General features: G+C 42.3%; 1 pseudogene across 1 annotated transcript; it reads left to right on the top strand.

Annotated features, from left to right (window-relative positions):
- The first annotated feature begins 7,183 nt into the window (after positions 1-7,183).
- On the top strand, positions 7,184-8,455 carry LOC104657043 (annotated as a pseudogene). Its single transcript, XR_747222.2, has one exon. The product of XR_747222.2 is annotated as a methylosome subunit pICln pseudogene (transcript).
- The last annotated feature ends 383 nt before the right edge of the window (positions 8,456-8,838 follow it).

The following is an 8,838-nucleotide window of genomic DNA, read 5'->3' on the forward strand; positions in this document are numbered from 1 at the left end:
TTGAATTGATCCCTTTACTGTTATGTAGTAGCCTTCTTTGTCTCTTTTGATCTTAGGATTGCAGCCACTGCTTTTTTTTTTTTTTTTTTTTTTTTTTTTTTTGCTTTCCATTTGCTTGGTAGATCTTCCTCCATCCCTTTATTTTCAACCTATGTGTATCTTTGCATGTGAGATGGGTCTCCTGAATACAGTACACTGATGGGTCTTGACTCTTTTTTTTTTTTTTTTTTTTTTATTATACTTTAAGTTCTAGGGTACATGTGCATAACGTGCAGGTTTGTTACATATGTATACTTATGCCATGTTGGTGTGCTGCACCCATCAACTCGTCAGCACCCATCAATTCATCATTTATGTCATGTATAACTCCCCAATGCAATCCCTCCCTCCTCCCCCCTCCCCGCTCCCCATGATAGGCCCCAGTGCGTGATGTTCCCCTTCCCGAGTCCAAGTGATCTCATTGTTCAGTTCCCACCTATGAGTGAGAACATGCGGTGTTTGGTTTTCTGTTCTTGTGATAGTTTGCTAAGAATGATGGTTTCCAGCTGCATCCATGTCCCTACAAAGGATGCAAACTCATCCTTTTTTATGGCTGCATAATATTCCATGGTGTATATGTGCCACATTTTCTTAATCCAGTCTGTCACAGATGGACATTTGGGTTGATTCCAAGTCTTTGCTATTGTGAATAGTGCCGCAATAAACATATGTGTACATGTGTCTTTGTAGTAGAATAATTTATAATCCTTTGGGTATATACCCAGTAGTGGGATGGCTGGGTCATATGGTACATCTAGTTCTAGATCCTTGAGGAATTGCCATACTGTTTTCCATAATGGTTGAACTAGTTTACAATCCCACCAACAGTGTAAAAGTGTTCCTATTTCTCCACATCCTCTCCAACACCTGTTGTTTCCTGACTTCTTAATGATTGCCATTCTAACTGGTGTGAGATGGTATCTCATTGTGGTTTTGATTTGCATTTCTCTGATGGCGAGTGACGATGAGCATTTTTTCATGTGTCTGTTGGCTGTATGAATATCTTCTTTTGAGAAATGTCTGATGGGCAAAAACTGGAAAAATTCCCTTTGAAAACTGGCACAAGACAGGGATGCCCTCTCTCACCACTCCTATTCAACATAGTGTTGGAAGTTCTGGCTAGGGCAATCAGGCAAGAGAAAGAAATCAAGGGTATCCAGTTAGGAAAAGAAGAAGTCAAATTGTCCCTGTTTGCAGATGACATGATTGTATATTTAGAAAACCCCATCGTCTCAGCCCAAAATCTCCTTAAGCTGATAAGCAACTTCAGCAAAGTCTCAGGATACAAAATTAATGTGCAAAAATCACAAGCATTCTTACACACCAGTAACAGACAAGCAGAGAGCCAAATCAGGAATGAACTTCCATTCACAATTGCTTCAAAGAGAATAAAATACCTAGGAATCCAGCTTACAAGGGATGTAAAGGACCTCTTCAAGGAGAACTACAAACCACTGCTCAGTGAAATCAAAGAGGACACAAACAAATGGAAGAACATACCATGCTCATGGATAGGAAGAATCAATATCGTGAAAATGGCCATACTGCCCAAGGTTATTTATAGATTCAATGCCATCCCCATCAAGCTACCAATGAGTTTCTTCACAGAATTGGAAAAAACTGCTTTAAAGTTCATATGGAACCAAAAAAGAGCCCGCATTGCCAAGACAATCCTAAGTCAAAAGGACAAAGCTGGAGGCGTCACGCTACCTGACTTCAAACTATACTACAAGGCTACAGTAACCAAAACAGCATGGTACTGGTACCAAAACAGAGATATAGACCAATGGAACAGAACAGAGTCCTCAGAAATAATACCGCACATCTACAGCCATCTGATCTTTGACAAACCTGAGAGAAACAAGAAATGGGGAAAGGATTCCCTATTTAATAAATGGTGCTGGGAAAATTGGCTAGCCATAAGTAGAAAGCTGAAACTGGATCCTTTCCTTACCCCTTATACGAAGATTAATTCAAGATGGATTAGAGACTTAAATGTTAGACCTAATACCATAAAAACCCTAGAAGAAAATCTAGGTAGTACCATTCAGGACATAGGCATGGGCAAGGACTTCATGTCTAAAACACCAAAAGCAACGGCAGCAAAAGCAAAAATTGACAAATGGGATCTAATTAAACTAAAGAGCTTTTGCACAGCAAAAGAAACTACCATCAGAGTGAACAGGCAACCTACAGAATGGGAGAAAATTTTTGCAACCTACTCATCTGACAAAGGGCTAATATCCAGAATCTACAAAGAACTCAAACAAATATACGAGAAAAAAACAAACAACCCTATCAAAAAGTGGGGAAAGGGTCTTGACTCTTTATCCAATTTGCCAGTCTGTGTGTTTTAATTGGGGCAGTTAGCCCATTTACATTTAAGGTTAATATTTTTACATTCAAATTTGATCTGTCATTATGATGTTTGTTAGTTATTTTGCCCATTAATTGATGCAGTTTCTTCATACCGTCGATGGTCTTTACTATTTGGCATGTTTTTGCAGTGGCTGGTACCAGTTGTTCCTTTCCATGTTTAGTGCTTCCTTCAGGAGCTCTTGTAAGGAAGGCCTTGTAGTGACAAGATCTCTCAGCACTTGCTTGTCTGTAAAGGATTTTATTTCTCCTTCACTCATGAAGCTTAGTTTGGCTGGATATTTCTGGGTTGAAAATTCTTTTCTTTCAGAATGTTAAATATTGGCACCCATTCTCTTTTGACTTATAGGGTTTCTGCTGAGAGATCTGCTGTTAGTCTGATGGGCTTCCCTTTGTGGGTAACTGACCTTTCTTTCTGGCTGCCCTTAACATTTTTCCCTTCATTTCAACCTTGGTGAATCTGACAGTTATGTGTCTTGGGGTTGCTCTTCTTGAGCAGTATCTTTGTGGTGTTCTCTGTTTTTCCTGAATTTGAATGTTGGCCTGTCTTGCTAGATTAGATAAATTCTCCTGGATGATATCCTGAAGAATGTTTTCCAGCTTGGTTCCATTCTCCCTGTCACTGTCTGGTACACCAATCAAATGTATATTTGGTCTTTTCACATAGTCCCATATTTCTTGGAGGCTTTGTTCATTTCTTTTCACTCTTTTTTCTCTAATCTTGTCTTCTAACTTTATTTCATTAATTTGATCTTCAATCATTGATATCCTTTCTTCCACTTGATTGAATTGGCTATTGAATCTTGTGCATGTGTGACAAAGTTTTCGTGCCATGGTTTGCAACTCCATGAGGTCATTTAAGTTCTTCTCTACACTGTTTATTCTAGTTAGCCATTCGTCTAACCTTTTTTCAAGGTTTTTAGTTGCCTTGATATGGGTTAGAACATACTCCTTTAGCTCAGAGAAGTTTGTTATTACCAACCTTCTGAAACCTGCTTCTGTCAGCTCGTCAAAGTCATTCTCCATCCAGTTTTGTTCTGTTTTGGTGAGGAGCTGCGATCCTTTGGAGGAGAAGCAGCATTCTGGTTTTTGGAATTTTCTGCTTTTCTGCTGTGGTTCTCCTCATCTTTGTGGTTTTATCTACCTTTGATCTCTGATGTTGGTGAGCTACAGATGGGGTTTTGGTGGATGTCCTTTTTGTTGATGTTGATGCTATTCCTTTCTGTTTGTTAGTTTTCCTTCTAATAGTCAGGTGCCTCAGGTCCCTCAGACCCTGCAGGGCTGTTGGAATTTGCTGGAGGTCCACTCCAGACTCTCAGACAGGGATTTCTTGGTGGTTTTGCATTGATTCTTTCTTATCTGTATATGTAACTGTTCCTTTAACTGCAGTGTAGAGTGAGTAGTCAATAGATTTCTTTTCTGGATTTTTTTTTTTTTTTTTTTTTTTTTTTTTTTTTACCAGGCCTAGGCTTTGTGCAGGGTCTTTATTTGAAGCTGCCTCCTTATCTCTGGTTTTGGCAGAGGATATGTTAGTGAGGTATTTTTGGTGTTAAAGCTTTACAGTATGATCCAGCAGGTGGCACTTAGGCTTATTAGTCAGTTGGTAAACTCTTGCTTGGTTGCGTGGCCCCCCTCTTTCCTCACAGTTGCAGCCATTTTTCCTCTCAATGCTCTGAAATCATGGATTCCTCTTTCCCTTGAATGCTGGCTGTAGATTGTGACTTGGCACTCTTGAGCTGCCCACTGCAGCTCTGGGGCAATCTTAGTGTTTATGTTCCTTCCCCTACTTGGAGTCAGCAGAGGAAGGGATCTTAGTACTGGTCTTGATCAAGGGTCATTTGACTGCCTCCTGTGGGGCTCCATCCTAGAGAGATGCAGGTCATCAGTCACTCAGCGGAATTGGCACAGGATGGAAGGTCTGTGCTGTGGGCCCAAGCCAGGGGTTCCCTATCTGGTGATGAGCAGTGAGGGGGTGTGAGACCAGTGAGAGGTGGACCGCCCTCCTCTGATTAGGTTGACTGCTGCTTGTTGGAGGTGTGGATGAGACACGTAAGGTCTTTGCTCCTTCATTAGTCTGAGGTGGCAGCTCCACTGCAGAGGCAGTGTCAGAGAGGTTTTCAGTTGCCCCTGGAGGCTCCATCCAAGGAGTTGCTAAGTTGCTACTGGCTCAATAGCTCTGGCCGGTGGTGGATGGAGGCCCAGACCTGCCCAGTGAGGATATATGGGAATGGGCATCCATGTAACAGTCTGGTCAGTTTTCTGTAGGGCTGCTGTGGTATACTTGGGGCCTGCTCCAGTCCCTAGACACCTTAAATTTTCTAGTACCTGGAGGTATCACCAGTGAAGGCTGTGAAACAGTAAAGATGGCAACCTGTCCCTTCCTCTGGGTGCTTTATCCCAGGGAGGTATGGGCCTGTTGTCATCCCAAAGGCACCTGTAGGAGGTGGCTGGAGACCCCAGTTGGGAGGTCCCATCCAGTGAGGAGGAACGCGACAGGAGACCCTCTCAAAAAAGCAGTCGGGCCATGTTTTGGTAGAGCAGCTGTGCTGAGCTGGGGGTCTACTTCAGTCCCTGGTCACCTCAGATACTCTGAAGCCTGGAGGCTGGAAAGGCTACATAGCCCAAACAGCAAAGATAGCAGACCACTCCTCCCTCTGCGAGTGCTGTCCCAGGAAGAATTCAACTCTCTTTTGGCTGGAGAACATGGGCAGAGGTGTCTGGAGGCTCCAGTGAGGAGGAACAGATGGGCACTTTCTTAAAGCAGGAGTCTGGCCACATTTTGGTAGAGCAGCTATGTTTTACTGGAGCATCCCTTCCACTCTTGGTTGGCTTGGACCCTCTAAAGCCAGAAGGCTGGAACAACTAAGGCATCCAAACAGCAAAGATGGTGACCCACTTCTCCCCCTGGGAGCTCCTTCTTAGGGAGATGCAATGCCCCTATCATTTACTGACTGGAATTCCAAGCCAGTGGGTCTTATCTTGTGATGTGCAATGGCAGTGGGGCTTGCACGCTGTCTCTGCTCAGTCCCCTGGATTCAACCTCTTTCCTAGGGGTATGCACAGGAGTCTAATCTTCCACATTGCTAGAGATGCAGCTTTTATGCTGGAAAACCTGAGTATTTAAGTCTCCAGGGTTTCCAAGCATGCCCGAGTGGCCACTCTGCTGAGACTCCACATAGCTCTGTCTGGCTGGCTGAAGGCCCTGGTAGAACAAGTTGGCAAGGACATCTCTTGACCCATGCATTTCAAAGATCCATGGGAGAAGCATGGTTTTCCAGGGTTGCACATTCACTCACTGCTTCCCTGGTCTGGGGAGGTTCCTCTAGCTCTGTATTGCTCCCCAGTGGGCCATTGTCCTATCTTGCTTTTCTTCATTATCTGTGGGCCAAGTTGTTTCCTTGATTAGTCCCAAAGTGAGTACCTGGATATTTCAGTTGAAAGAGTTGTATTTACTTTTCCCTTCCATTCTTCACCATGAGAGCCATGAACACTAACTCCTTCTAGTTGGCCATTTTGGCCATTCCCTCTCTCATTGTTTATTCTAAATTTTTACCTCTCTCATTTAGTAAATCATAGATTTGGTAGGATCTACTTCTTTAATTTTTATAGAGGTAGTTTACCATAATTATATAATTATTGAATATGTCACAGACACTTCAACCACTAATCCTAACACTGCATTTTTTTTTTTTTTTTTTTTTTTTTTTTTTTTTTTTGAGAAGGAGTCTCACTCTGTCACCCAGGCTGGAGTGCCGTGGTCAGATCTCAGCTTACTGCAAACTCCGCCTCCCGGGTTTACGCCATTCTCCTGCCTCAGCCTCCCGAGTAGCTGGGACTACAGGCGCCCGCCACCTCGCCCGGCTAGTTTTTTGTATTTTTTTAGTAGAGACGGGGTTTCACCGTGTTAGCCAGGATGGTCTCGATCTCCTGACCTCATGATCCGCCCGCCTCGGCCTCCCAAAGTGCTGGGATTACAGGCTTGAGCCACCGCGCCCGGCCTAACACTGCATTTTAGCTCCTAAAACTTGTATTTAATTATACTACTTGCCTTTTAAAATATTCGATGTGCCTTCAAAGCCCAGCAGATAAAATATAAACTTCTTATACTGGCCTGTGAAGTTCAAAGTCTGTCTTCAATTGATATTTCCAACCCCAAGAAGCTACTACAAGGGTTCTGCATTCCTGAACTCACCAAATACTTTTGTGCCTCCATGTCTTTGCCCATGCAATTTCTAGTACCTGGAATACCCTTTCTGTCTTGTTCCATTTCTCCATCTTCTCAAAGAATGAAGCCATCACTCAAAATGATGAGACAAATAAACAAAACATGCTGAATTTATTGCTTGGTTAAGTAAAGGATATCTAGGCTGTTTGGTCACAGTTTTTTCAGGCAGGAAAACAATTGATCTTATATAAGGATTTGTAACAATCACAGAGTTCAAAAGAGTTGTGACTAGTTTGTTGTCCATTGTAGAAATGTGGTTATTTGAAGAAGACTTTTCTTGATTATATGGCAATTGGAAGTACGTTTATGAAATGAGTCCATTTCTGGCTGACTGACTTTCAAAAGCAAGGGGTTGTCATTAATTTATTGACTTACAGAAAAGTGTTCATTAAACAAGTTGTATTTGATTTAAGTAAACATTTTAAATTGACTTGATTAAACATTTTAAATATGTTTGAAACTGATTCTGATGGTTTATGGCTGTGGAACTCTTACTCATTAAGTAGGTTTAAAACTTATTCTCCTCTTCCAGGGCGAGCGGTGTGGTGCACGCATTGCTGTGTTCTAACTCCCTCAGGGGCTGTGTTGTCGCACTGTCTGCTGCTATGAGCTTCCTCAAAAGTTTCCCGCCGCCTGGGCCAGCAGAGGGGCTCCTGTGGCAACAACCAGACACCGAGGCTGTGCTGAACGGGAAGGGCCTCGGCACTGGTACCCTTTACATCGCTGAGAGCCGCCTGTCTTGGTTAGATGGTTCTGGATTAGGATTCTCACTGGAATACCCCACCATTAGTTTACATGCATTATCCAGGGACCGAAGTGACTGTCTAGGAGAGCATTTGTATGTTATGGTGAATGCCAAATTTGAAGAAGAATCAAAAGAACCTGTTGCTGATGAAGAAGAGGAAGACAGTGATGATGATGTTGAACCTATTACTGAATTTAGATTTGTGCCTAGTGATAAATTAGCATTGGAGGCGATGTTCACTACAATGTGCGAGTGCCAGGCCTGGCATCCAGATCCTGAGGATGAGGATTCAGATGACTACGATGGAGAAGAATATGATGTGGAAGCGCATGAACAAGGACAGGGGGACATCCCTACATTTTACACCTATGAAGAAGGATTATCCCATCTAACAGCAGAAGGCCAAGCCACATGGGAGAGATTAGAGGGAATGCTCTCTCAGTCTGTGAGCAGCCAGTATAATATGGCTGGGGTCAGGACAGAAGATTCAATAAGAGATTATGAAGATGGGATGGAGGTGGACACCACACCAACAGTTGCTGGACAGTTTGAGGATGCAGATGTTGATCACTGAAAATGATTTATGCAGGTTTAAGATTCTGCTCCTAACTGTAGGAGAGAACTTGGTGCCTCTTCCACTCTGTAGTGAAGTTGATGGAAGTCTTTTTCCTTTTCCACAACCCAACCTGAACCAGTTCCTTCTTGAGACAGACTATACTGAGACAATAAGTTGTCACCAGCAGAAGATAGATAATATGACCTTTATTGACTTGATGAATTAACTTAACCAAGAGGGTATTTGTAGTTTATTATTTACCCCAAAACTTTCTGTGTCTGGGTACCCTCTGAGTAGGCCTAAAATTCCTGCCTTGACTATGTGCATCTTTTGTAAGCTAGCAGATTTATGTGGTGAAAATGCACAGGAGCTTGGTGTAGGTAGACTGGGTAGGAAAGAGAGAGCTCCTTTTGCCATGTTTTATCAGTCTGCTGTTACAAACTCTTAGGTTATATCCTTTAATTTCCAGCCTTTTAGGTTAGTTTCTGTAACAGAGCAAGTGAGTCTTGGATGAAGTCCTCAAAAGTACTTCAAATGGTAATTGTTTTGTTTTTGTAATAGCTTAACAAATAAACCTAGGTTTTCTATAAAAAAAACAAAAAACAAAAAACAAAAAGCTTATTCTGGTCACTATTTGTTACCCTGGCTTTAGAACAATTAGTCTTCTTCTAGGAGTGTGGAAAGTTAAAATTTTTTTTCAGTCACCCTTTTACATCTTTCCTCAACTAAAGTTTCAGGAAAGACAGCAAGGACTACCCATAGTTACATCCTAGTTGTTGATTCTCCTTGCAGATGCAGTTTTGTTTGCACATATCTAAATTTCACTCAACTGTTAATCAGCATGGCTTCATCCTCTTCTTTGTTTTTGTTATTTGGTCTGTCATTATTTGGGATGAT

Source organism: Rhinopithecus roxellana, chromosome 8 (assembly GCF_007565055.1).
Source record: "Rhinopithecus roxellana isolate Shanxi Qingling chromosome 8, ASM756505v1, whole genome shotgun sequence".
Classification (NCBI taxonomy): domain Eukaryota; kingdom Metazoa; phylum Chordata; class Mammalia; order Primates; family Cercopithecidae; genus Rhinopithecus; species Rhinopithecus roxellana.